This window comes from Mustela nivalis (genome assembly GCF_964662115.1).
Source record: "Mustela nivalis genome assembly, chromosome: 12".
Classification (NCBI taxonomy): Eukaryota; Metazoa; Chordata; class Mammalia; order Carnivora; family Mustelidae; genus Mustela; species Mustela nivalis.
The window spans coordinates 13,462,315-13,475,282 of NC_139031.1; the positions used below are offsets into that span (position 1 = coordinate 13,462,315).

Consider the following 12,968-nt stretch of genomic DNA (forward strand, 5'->3'; position numbering starts at 1 on the left):
TTTAGCGTTGGTCCATCTGGCTTTCTTTCGGTTTTGTTCCGATATTCTGTGGATGAAATGGCAAATGAGAGGGGAAAGGGTTTGTGTGGAGCAGAGAGGAGGGGCTGGGAGAGGAGGTTTTAATCCTTCTATAAATCCCGAGAACAGTGCTGGCGAGTGAGACAGGGAACGCATTAATAGTTTTATCTCTGTTACAAGAGGCAGATTAAAAAAAAAAAAAAACTTATCTGAAAAGAAAATCTGTTATTAGTTCCAGGGCTCCAAATGAATTTGGTTTCTGGATGGAATAAAGTTACCAGTCAGGCCCTGGATAATGAGGCTGTAAATAACCTATGGACTGTAAATATTTTTTTTCAGACTCTCTTAGAAACAAAGGGGCTGTTTAGAAGGCAACAGAGAGATGTTATTCCAGGGGCTTTCCTCTTTGATTCTGAAGAACACAAGGTCCATTTAACCATTCGACAAAACAAAACGAAATTTCTGATCACTCCACCAGGCAGAATAGAACGAGCCGGTGGCCCTGTGAACAGGGCAGGAGAACCCATGTCGGGCAGTCATTGTTCGTCTGTGTCTATGGGAGGGGGCTACAGTCAATGCTCCCACTGTCTATGGAGTGTTAAAATGAAACAATTTTCTCTTTATTAAGTACCTCCTTGAGACTCCCTCTGCTGGACACTCTGCGTGTGCATTAGGGAGGGAACTTGGCATTGAATTCAGAACTATAGTAAACGCTGCTTTCCGTTTTATAAGGGCCTGGGTACGTGCGTTTGAAATGTATTTTGTCAACTTTATGAGAAGCCCATCTCGGAAACTGTGCGGGTCCTCTCCCTTTCCTTTCGTTCTAAATCCATATGGAATGTAGGCCATACCCCCGAGGCTAAGACTTGGCACTCTAGTTGGACTACAGTGTTCTTTCCGTGCATTACACCAGATAAAGAATTGTGGGTGGGTAAAGTGTTAAGGTTTAAGCATAATCGTGGATCTCAAAGGTCTCGGGAGCTCACTTGTTTTTCTTTGCAGGCTCCGTTCCCTGTTCCAGATGACCTACCTGGTCACCTCTTTCCACCCTGGGTTTCGCTCAGTCTTGTCTGTGTGCTGTCTTAACTGTTCCTACACCTCATACCCTTCCAACTCTGCTGGAGTTTCCCTGCCTCTTTATCCTTAGTTCCCTAGGCTTCCTCCTCTCCCTTCCCAGCCAGTCCAGCCTCCCCGGGCACAAGCTCAGGCCTGGGTCTTTTGGAAGGAGACTCTTGGTCATGCTCTAGAACAGACAGGTGACCTCTATAAAGGATCGTGCTGCTGGAACCTACATTCACTTAGTGTGATGAGTGCATCTAAGACTCTGGTGACCTCCTTTTTCCCTCCTTGGCGAGATCCACTGGATTCAGTGAGCCTGATTTTTACCGTATCCCCGTCAGAATGCATGGGCTCCCGCTGTGTATCCTGAAGGAGTAGGGCTTTTCCTGGGGGAATTCGCCGAGAAGATTCCTAATCGTTTTCAAGCTGCCACAAAAATCGAACATAGGGTTCTTCTCAGGAGCAGTATAATGACAGGTGAGGCATTTCAGCTGGAATTCGGGAGCGCACTCATTCCTTGGATGGAGTGCACTTGCCCCAAGTTGGGATACTGGGTCAAGGTCTGAATGCAGCAGTGGGGCCTTCTGAACTGCCCACTGTTGAGGGAGAAACGTGGTCTTTGAAACAGGGTATGTTTGATAATACACTAATGGGTAGCAAAGTGTTACCAGTCTCCTGCTACTTGCTATTAAGGTTAGGTTTATAAATAGCACATTCATTTTCAGTAACTTGGTACTGATTAAGCTAGACTTTTTAAAAAGGTTTATTTTCTTTAGAAAGTTAAACATTTGCCCTGCGATTGTGTTTACTCCATCAAATTGCTTAGCAAGCCTTTTTTTCAGTATGTAGTGCAAAGGCCAGCCACATAGAACCACAGGCCTATATTGCCATGGGTTCTGAATTAGAGGACCCTAAAATCCAAGTTAATCATGTTCCGCTATACCCGAGATGTGTCATGTCAATTAGTATTGACTTACACAGTCCGACTTCCCAAAACTCTAATACTCAAAGTTGTCGTCAGATGGGTCTGAAGACACCTACCAAAATGCCTACCAAGAAATGGGTTCTGAATCATCTTCCATTAAAAGAATTTGATGACACATGTTCTAAAATATCTTTTCCTGTGTTTGTGTTTTATATTTTTAAAATGAGTAAGTATAAATATTGTTTTCATTCTCACTACTTTTGAGCAGTGAATCAAGGCTCATTAATTTTACCCTCAGTTCCGGACAGTGTGGTCTAGTACTGGAATCAGAGAGACCTGGGTTTGAATCTAGCTGTGTGACTTTGGGCATGTTACTTAACTTCTCGGAATTTTGTAGTGTTTTAAGCCTCATTGGGCTGTGCAAGGACTCCATCAGAAATGAGTGCCTGTGAAGTGCCTGGCTGTAGGAGGTATTTTGTTAGTTTGTTAGGCATGCGTTAAATTCCTCTATTTTGGGGGGCTGTTTACAGGCATGATGACTCCAGGGAAGGACTAGCCCACATATAGTTTAGAAAACCAATAATAGCAACATTTCAATTATTAATCTCCTGCTATTCCCCCTCCAGTTTGGGCACCAGCAACAATAAACCCCCTATGGCCACAGAAGAAAGAGCCTTTTTGACCCCCTCTGTGACCTTTCTAGATTTCTATTCCCACTGAGTTTCTGCTGGTTTCAGGTAGAGAATTTCTCACATTCTGTGCCACTTTAAAAATGAGGAAACAAACCGTTAGAGCAGTTTCAGGAGCTGCAGCTGTGCCTCCGTGAAAGTATCCCGAAGTAGGAAAGATAACCTTCGACCCAGATCCATGCCCCCACCCCAGGCAGGCCCCGAGAGGGAGCAGCCAGAGGTGGTTCCCCCAGGACCTCCTCAGAGGAGCGGCAGCCACTCAGTCCCAGGCCAGGGTCTGGCTCATCGTGCATTCAACATAGTTTTCCTCGAAGAAAAAATGTGGTGCCTTATGCAAGTTACAGCTGCTTCTAGTCTTCATACTTAAATTTTTTTTTAAATGTTTCATTTCTCTTCCTTCCTCCGTAGAGACTAATCTTGGGGAACCACCTTTGAAGTTTATATGAAACAAAGTAGTGATGATCAAGAGGGTATGCTATGTAACCATTTTGTATTGTTCTCTAAACGTGTAATTTGCCAGAGCTTTCTGGTAGTCTTATGGTGGCAATTCGAGCACTTCAGGCAGCTATCAAAGATGGGACTCAGGATAATGCCAGCCGACTTTATATAACCACCGATAGAGTGTGAACCCCAAAGGCCCAAACTCGTAATAGTTCCAATTCATATGGCAGAACTCTAGTAGGGGGTGGGGGTGGGGCGGGGAAGAAAACTGAAAAGCTGGTATAGGAAGGTCTTTATTTTTCCTCTAAAAGAAACTGAGACGTGAAGTTTGCAGCACAAAGCATGACCGAGGCTCCACTTGGTCCGTGTTGCTCGCTCCAGTTCCGTGAACTCACGGTCCTAACAGATCCCTGAAGTGAGTGCTGTCACCCCTGTCTTACGGACAGGGCACCTCTTGAATGACATCACCTGCGAGCATTTATGTAGGGTCCCTGTCTTCAAGGAATTCAGGGGCTATGGGAATTGAGAGTCAAAAGTACTTCTGGGCTTTCCGGACAGTGGCCTGACTCAAGCTGGGATGTGTGTGTGTGCGCGTGCCTGCATGTGTGCCAGTTTTGTTTTGTTTTTTAAGATTTTATTTATTTGACAGAAAGAGATCACAAATAGAGAGGCAGGCAGAGAGAGGGGAGGAAGCAGGCCCCCTGCTGAGTGGGGGGGGGCTGGATCCCAGGACCCTGGATCATGACCCGAGCAGAAGGCAGAGGCTTTAACCCACTGAGCCACCCAGGCGGCCCACGTGCACCAGTTTTTAATTCTCAACATACTAGTGTTTCTTCAGGTGTAAAGGGAAGACCCCATTTCCCTATTTTCTCTGGAAACAATATATATATTTTAATTTGGACCAAACAAGTATTTTGGAATGTTGGAAATTCCTATTATAAGTTTCCTTAGAAATCACCCTCTCTAATTACCATCTCTTCCTCTTTCATTACTCACATTTTGTATCCTTGTAAACGCAAATATGTTTCTAATTTGCACACACCACTGGGAGGATTCGTTTTTGGTATTTAGGGTCTTGCGTTCTGTTCTGGATGGACCCCTGCCTTATTTGTGGGTGTTGGAGAATTTTTTAATTCCTGGCTTTGCTGCCTAGCTGCTATCTTGTATTCCAGGTGGTTTTGTGGTGCTTATTAGAAGGGATCTAGATCCGGAGGGTCACTCGGCAGATCTCTCAGGGAGTTGTAGAAGAAAAGCCAGCTCGGCATCTCGGGAGTTTGGGACCCAGGGCAGGAGAGGACCTTGGGGGAAGTGTAGTTCATCCTCCTGCCTTCAGGAAGGTGAATGTCCATGACTTTAAATTGACAGTTCGCGGAAACAGTCCCCTGCCCCCAGAAAAGGCCACACTAGGAACCCCCTCAGTAACCAGTTCCAGGATTCTGGTAACCCAACTGCTGAGAAATTCCTGGGGCTGCCTGATTCTCACCTGCCTGCATTCAAACCTGTTTTCTTTTACTCAGTTCTTTCCCCTAGAACCTTTCATGTATTTGGAGATAGTAAGTGAGTCTCTACAGCCCCTTCCTCGTGGAGCCTGTTCTGCGTCCTCTCCCTCTGAGCTGTCTCTAGTTTGTCCACATTAAAAGGAAATGGTGGTGGTCGAAACCGAATACAGTTCTTTAATAATGGTCTCATTAGTACAGCGTACACAAGAAAAATGACTTCAGGGTTCTTGCATCATTGTGAACCCCTGGAGGGGAGAACCAAATCTGATTCATCTTTGTATCCCCCACAGTAGCTGGGCAGTTCGTTAAAGCTAGTAGCCCTTTGTAAATATTTGCTGAATTGACTCTTCCTAATACATCTAAGTAATAACTTCCTTTACATTAGCCCTGGGTTGGTGACCAACAGTTGGCTTGCTCTCACCGCGGTCTCTGTGCCTTCTGCACATGCCTGGCCCGCCTTCACCCCAACAGTGCCACCTTCTGCTTGACTCTGAATGTGCTTGGTTGCTTTGAAGTCACCCCTCTACCTCCAGCTCTTTAGAACCTTACTTACTGTCTCCTACAGAACTGACAGAATGCAGAGGACTCACGTATATGAAGTTGAACAGCTCATCGAAAGAAGAGAACACACACAAGAATTTTGATTCCGTGTAATATCAGTTCGCCCAGGTTTAGAAAGGAAAGTTTGTCAAATTCTTTGGAGACTCTGAGTCAGCTAAAGCCATACCTGTTTTTCCAGGTTCTCTGTGACAAGTAAGCTAAGTGTTCATGAGAGTGGCTTCAAGTCAGCCTTAACAGCCAGGATTCCTCCCTGTCTTTGGTCTAAAGCCAACAGAAAAGGCAGAAGATACTGATGGACAAGGCCATTCAGCCTATGGCTTTCTGACAAGGGATTTTACCATTAGGAAGTAAGCTAGTGAAATAGTTGCCAGTTTAAAAAAAAAAAAAAGAAAGAAAGAAAAGGCAAACCTTGAAAACTGCCACATAATTTTGTGGTTTTTACAGCCACTTTATTTCTGCACATGGCATTGAAGAGATTTGTAGTGTTTTGAAAGTGGTCTGTTTTAGCAATCCTTGCCTAACTTCTTTTGCTTTCATTCGTTCTGATTAATTAAATGCCACTGTGTTTAAGCAGAATGAAGATGGATTGACTCTTTGATGTGCTAATGCTGTAGACTTTCTAAAACCTTCTCCGCCAAAGCGCTGGATGAGCGCATGAGGGCCTTCTCCTTCAGGTGTGCGGCTGTGTGCCGCCGTCCTCGGGGAGAGAGCACCATAGAAGCAGCCCTAACTTTGGTTAGAAAAGCACTTTGGGGTCACATACTTTCTAGATTGCGTCTGCATCCTGATGCCATCAAGTCGCCTCCTGTGTTTTTACTGTTTTCCTCCTTATCAGTATCACCTCAGGGCTTCAGCCTGTGGAGTTGTGATTCACAACATAAAAAGATTTTTCCTGCCACTGAGTGGCTCAGTGGGTTAAGCCTCTGCCTTCAGCTCAGGTCATGGTCTCAGGGATATGGGATCGAATCTGGCTCTCTGCTCAGCAGGGAGCCTGCCCCCCCATCTTTTCTGCCTGCTTCTCTGCCTACTTGTGATATCTCTCTCTCTCTCTGTCAAATAAATAAATAAAATCTTTAAAAAAAAAAGGTATTTTCCAAGAGCTTGTCATAAGCAAAGGGATCCGTCATGCCAGTTCTGTGTGGAACTTCTGGTTGCACAGGGCATTAAAGAACAAATTTTAATGGCAAGTGGCCGGGCAGTCCTGTGAAAAGTCTTCTGGTAAGGAGATTTGGAAAACCCTGGTTTATTGCTGGTTGTGGAAGTCCATGCTTTTTTCCCCCCCTCCTCTCTCTCTCCCTGATGAAGAATTTACAGAGCTCTGACAAAAAGCAGCATGTAAATTCCCGAAATTGTGCGGAAAGGCAGCACGTTACACCCTCCTGGGTTCTGTGACTGCACTTCCTCCCCAGCATCCAGGCTGAGAGCAGCCTCGCGCAGGAAAGTAAATTTCAGGGGATCTCGTTACAGGCAGAGAGCGTGAGCACGCTCCACGCGCGCTCAGCTTTAGCCCTGCACCGCTTAGACTTGCATCCCCAGTGCTGTGCCTAGGGTTACTCATCAAGTGTGACCTGCACCATCAGGGAAGATCAATCAATATTCATTATGTTCCGTTAACCAAGACTGGGAGGTTCTCTAATACATTACAGAAATGTTTCCTTTGGAAAATAGTTAAAGAAACTCTCGTTTAATTATAGCACAACTTCAAAAAGGATTTAGGGCTCCCTCAAGGGTTAAACTTCTGGAAGATAGGAAATTAATTTATGTAGATCGGTTTTGTGGAGCAGCTCATTGCCACGGATGTCGGATGTCGGATAAGCGAGGTATTCCCGTACAAAGAGACAACAGAACCAGTCAAAACTCTTGTGCTGGCTTAACAAGGTGAATAAGCAGGGTGCATAATGGAATTCATTTGCAAAGTAATTTTTGCTTGGCTGGAGTGGTAAGCACAAAATAGAGCAGCAGACGAGAATGGTAAGTGTTTGGGATCAGTTGTTGAAAGGTTTAAAAGGGGTTCTAATTCAAGAGACATTTTATGGTGAGGAGAAGGGGACCAATATAATCAAAATGATACTTGAACAAGGTAATTTTTCCTGGCTTGGCTGTAATAGTGGAACGAGGCAGCCAGAGGGTGAGCCGTGCCGGGAGGCCGTGTGCTGCCGTGGGAGTTGCGAGCGCTGTGAGATGGAACAGAGGCTCTGGTTGGGGTCACACAGGAAAACGTGCCTAGAGCCCTTCTCAGCAGGCCTGACCCAGGGGTTCAGTACCTATTTGTTCCTTTTCGCTTCTCCTCCCCACACCTTGTGGCCATCAGGAAATCTTGCAGGGATTGGCAATATCATGCTATTTATCCTGTTTTTTTGAAGAATCTCTTCTTTTTAGAGGGTCTCTCACATTGAGATTAGAGTATCTCAGAATCTTACTGGGCACGGTGTATACCTGGTGGGATCATCACATGCTAGTATCAACCTTTGACACGGGGAAGCTGAGGCCCAGAGCAGTGAAGAGCCTGCCCTGATGTTGCCTGGAGAGAAGGGAGGAGGCAGAGCTGGGGTTCTCAGCCCCCAGGGCAGTGTGCATAAAAGGCTCAGAACAGTGAGGTGGGGGCGGGGGGGGGGGGGGGGGCTTCCCTGGGCCGTGCTACCAGTGGGAGGTCCAGGGTGTGTGGTTCCTGCAAGCCTCTCAGAGCCCTCACCTTGTCCCCCAGACCTGCCTGTAAGGGGGCTGATGCGGGGGGTTCTCCTGGGTCCTCATGCAGCCCACGATACCTCCTGCCGTTCCCCTTTCCCGAGGGAGTATTTCCCCCTTTCCCGAGGAAAGCAGGGTTACCTGACCTGCTGTCAGCTCCATGGCTTCCAGTCCTCTCCTAGGAAGCTCTTCTTCCTGTTTCTCTGAGAAAGTTTGCAGCTTGTCATCATGAGCTACTTATTAACAAAAACAGAAAAATCACAGAAGAGAAACCAGTGGAACCATAATGAGTTTCAGAGGACCTCAGAGTCCCTTCTAGCCCTTAAGCAGCTTTTTTTTTCTTTTTTCTTTTTTTTTTTTTTAAATTCTAATCTTCCAGGTACAGTGTAGAGTCATTTTTTTTTCTCAGAAAACCAAAACATGCACCCAGGGGCCCTGGGGAAGGCCTGGGTGCCAGGGACCTAGAGCATAATCAGAAGAGCGCGGTGCTCAAACCCGTGCCCCCTCCGTGTCCTCCGTGTCCTCTTGACCTTGGGAGCACGGGCCTGGGGCCTGGGACCTTGAAAGTACGGGGTCTTTCCTACTTTCTGCAGCTGGAGCCCTGCCCCTCCCCCATGCTAAGGGCAGTGCTGATAAGGGGACCTTCTTGCTGTAAAATCTGGGGCAACGAAGGCAGCTTGAACTGTTTCCTGTTTATACAGGTCACGGCTGGGGATTGCTTCACTGGATGCTCAGCTTTCCTTTCTTTCCCTCCTGAACCTTGATCTCAGACTCTGGTTGCTCCATAAAGCAGAGTTGATGAAACTGACCCATTTCCTGTTGCTTGCTCAGGTAGCTCCGGAACCAGTGTGTCTGTCCCTCCCACAGCGAAACTTGACAGAGAGCCTAGTAAATCCTACAGCTTTTCTGTTCCGTCTGTTTGAGCCCTTGAGGTGCGCGGCCTCTCCTCGTCTTGATGTCATCTCACGTCTCTGCTTCCACCTACTTATTACTTCCCACTCTTCAGCCCACAGCCAGGCTCCTCAACCTGCCCGTTTGTTCTTTGACTTTGTGTATCTTGGCTGTGTTTTCACCCCGACGTGCTCATAGGTGTGAGGGTCTAAGCGGAGGGACCCTTGAAACCCTCGTCTGGGGCCGTTTGTGTCTGGCCCTGTTGGGAGAGGCGTTTCTGCGACTCTGGCACCATCCTGGCACCGTCCGTCACCTGGAGGGCTTGTTAAAACTCATCAGGGGGCCCGCCCTCAGTTTCTGTTTCAGTAGGTCTGGGGTGGGGCTCGAGAATTTGCATTTCTAATTGAGAACCCCGGTTTTAGAATGAATGCATTCAGAATGAAAAATCAGTACCTGTTTCAAACAAGATGGTAGCTGTTTTGATTAGAGCTTCCCTTGAAGGAGTGAGAGTCAGAGACCTGACGTTAGCATTATTTTTAGTTCTCTTGCCCTTTTGTGGCCGAAGCTTCCCAAAGCCGTAGGACATTGTACAGATCCGGCCCCTGGCCTTCTTGCCTCTGGCTCGGGAGAGCTGAGGCCCCATCTTCTCCACGGCTTGAGCTACTGCCTCTTGGCCCAGTCTCTGGCTCATCTAGTTTGGCCCTGGGGTCCCAGAGTGTACTGGGCAGCTGTCATTCTCATGGTAATGATACATCTCCGTTAACTAACATAAAGAGCTCTGTGATCTTCCCTGTTTGTTCGAGAGGACAGTGAGGCTTAGAGATGTTAGATAATGTGTCTCGGGTCTCCCGAGCAGCAGCTGGTAGAGGCAGGGGCTTGTGCCCCAGCAGATGCCAGAACGTGCCATTGTCTTGTCCTTACAGGTGAGTCGGAGTGGTCCGTGTACCACGCGACAGGGAGATACGCAATCACGATCCCGGGGGAAGGGGCGGATGGTTCTAGAGTGTTCATGTCTCACACACCTCCCTGAGGCTCTGCTGTCCCATTTGCCTCGTCTTCATCAAGCAGGATCATGTTGACCTGATGATCTAGCACTTAGGCTGGTGGCTGGCCCACAGGATGGATATAGTAACAGGCAGCTGAGACGTGAACCCGTTTTGAGTAGCAGAACAGATAAAACATCTGAGAATAATCTTGCTGAGACCTCTAAGGAAGAAAACGTGTCATAAAAAGATGAAAATGACAGCTAATGCCTGTTGGGCCCTGGGTGCTGCTGCTTCTGCTATGAAGTTTCACTTGCATTAATTCCCTGAATCCTCGAAGCCTTGCTGTAGGGTAGGTCATGCTACCATCGCGCTGCATGGAAGCTCAGGAAGGCTCCACGGCCGCTGACCCCGATGCCAGGCCATCTAGATCTGGAGCTGGTGCCCTGGACCGCCAGGCTAGAGTCCCAATCCTCAGTGAGGGCCCAAAATATGGAATGTGCTTGTGGTTTTTCGCCAAATATAGATGTTCTTCGTTCCAATCAAAACCTATATAACGGTCTTAAAATTTGAGAAGCTAACTTCTTCTTTTTTTTTTTTTTTTGTAAAGATTTTATGTATTTATTTGAGAGAGAGACAGTGAGAGAGAGCATGAAAGGGAAGAAGGTCAGAGGGAGAAGCAGACTCCCCATGGAGCTGGGAGAGAGGCTGCCTTCTGTGGGTCTTCTTGAAAGACGAGGTGGTGCAGGCCTGAAAGAGGAGGGAGGAGCGAAGGGGCTAGCTCTGCCGTGCGCGAAAGAAGCCAAAAAGCATCAGATTTGGCACGAAGCTTGACCCATCCGTGGGGCAGAATGCGTGAGCCAGATTTAAGGCCCTATTGTCGGTGAGCATCTAATAGATGACGAAGGAGGTGCCAGGAGGCAGTGGGCGAAAGGAAACCCGACTGAACAATGGGAGCGGGACCACATGATAGCAGTTTGAACACTCCCAGTGGGTATTCTCACCTCACATCATCATACCAGCATCAGTTCTACGTGATTAAAATGTTAAATTCAACAAAAGTCTGCAGAGCACATTCAACATGCCAGGTGCCGTTCTCAGTGCTGTGTGCCCCACGGTGGACAAAACAGGCCAAGACCCTGGCCCCGAAGCTGTGTGCGTTTCAGTAGGTCAGGGGAAAGAATTCGTTTTTGGTTTTGTTTTTTGTTTTTTGCTTGTTTATTTTGATTAAAGCTTGAAAGAAATAGAAGTGGATATTTATTAAACCTCTGGAGAAGTTGAAATTTCTAAGCTTAGAATCTGTAGAAGAAATTATAGAGGGAAACATCAGTAGTGTTGTCAGCGTAATGTTCCCCAAATGTTAAGGTTATTTCTGGTTTTACTATCATGAGATGTTTCTTAGCGTTACTCAGTGTAACAAGGTGTGGCCGAAATTTAGGATAGATTCTCCAAAGTTGAATTAGTAAGTCCAGGGGTGTGAACATTTATCGTGTTTTAGATATGTGCCACCAAGATTACGTTCCTCCCCAAAGTATTTTCATATTAAACAAATAGAGCCTTAAGTTCACCCACCTCTTCATGCAGGAAGGAAGAGTTTCTCATGGCTCCGGGGGCTCAGCCCTCCTCATTCCCAAGGGCTTTCGATACCATCTGTGTGTGTCAGGAGCTCCCAAACTTCTGTCTCTCCCTGGATTTATATTTTGAGTTCCAAAGTCATAGAACCAACAATCTATTTGCCATCGCTACTTGGATGTCCCACAGGTATCACGTTTAACACGTACAAAGAAAACCTTTGGGTCAGTCCTCTGAAATACAGGCCTTTTCCAGAATTCCTTATTTCCATAAATGGCATCATCTTCCCTCCAGTGGTTGACATCAGAAACCTGGGAGTCATTCTTGACTTCATTTTACTTCACATTTAATCCATCCCCAAATTGTATTGATTTTTGCCTCCCAAATATAGCCATTCTTGTTTCTCGCTAGAGTTATGTTCTATAAAGCTGCCACAAACACTGAATTAGCAAATACTGAAACAATGCTCTTAGGTTAGCTTCCTGCAAGCCTCTGGTCATATTTTCGTCAGCCGGTCAATACATAACCTTGTCTATGTGTGCTTCTGTTTAAGGACACCTTCTTTAATACATATCGTTAATTCATTAACACTGAGCTAACAGGCTGTAGAACTATTAGCTCGTGCTTGAATGAAGCTTACCAGCACAAGTATTTTCTCTGTAAGGTATATCATAGACTTTTTGCATTGAAAAACACTGGACAGTCCTTCAGCACTGTGCTTAAGGGTCATTTTAAATTCCCAACAAAGCCACACACACAAAAATGCAAGCAACATGGTGCTAATAAGACAGTGGAAAGTATTATTGCCTGTCGTACAAAACAACCCGGAAGGCAGAGCATGGCCTGGTCCGGCCTCCGCTGGGAACAGGTGCATCAGGCGTGGCTGGGGATGACTGAGAGCGCCCTCTGATTACTGTTTGTGGGATTACAAATAAATTCTCATGAGTTGTCGAGTTCGCAAGTATGGAATCCGTGAATAATGAAGGACTGCTTGTGTATGGTAAACCTGTCCACTTCTCTCTACACTGCCATCCTCTGACCCAGTGGTCAGTGGACTCTTTCTGGAGAGGGCCAGACAGTAGGTACAGTTGACCCTTGAGCAGCATGGGGTTAGGGGCATCAAAACACAGCACTAAGAATCCATGTATGAATTTTGACCCCCCCCAAACTGGATTAATAGCCTACTATTGATGGGAGGCCTTACTGATAACATAGATGATTGACATATATTTTGTATGTGTATTATATGCTGTATTCTTACCGGAGATTAAGCTAGAAAAGAGAAAATGTGATTAAGAAAAATCATAAGGAAGAGAAAATACATTTTTGGGACTCTGTTGTTAAAAAAAAAAAAAAGACCTCACATATTAGTGAACTTCTGTGGTTCAAACCCACGTTGTTCAAGGGTCACTGGTAGTTCAGGCTTTGTGGGCCAGCCAGTCTGTGTGGTAGCCGCTCAGCTCTGTGCTGGTGAGAGCAGCTGTAGACAGCACATCTTTGGGCGGATGGGACTGGGTTCCAGGAACAGGCTTGGCTGGACCCGTCCTCAGGCCGCGGCTCCAACGCTGCTAACCCAGTCCAACCCACTCCGGTGTCTTACCTGCAGGGTCTTCCTGACCTGCTTGTCCCCCGTGTCTCTTCCCGA

At 46.6% G+C, this 12,968-nt stretch overlaps 1 protein-coding gene across 4 annotated transcripts in view; it reads left to right on the forward strand.

The window, feature by feature from the left end:
- The window catches only part of HIPK2 (homeodomain interacting protein kinase 2), a 180,415-nt gene that overhangs the window by 1,270 nt on the left and 166,177 nt on the right, over positions 1-12,968 (forward strand). The gene's annotated exons all lie outside the window — the stretch shown is intronic.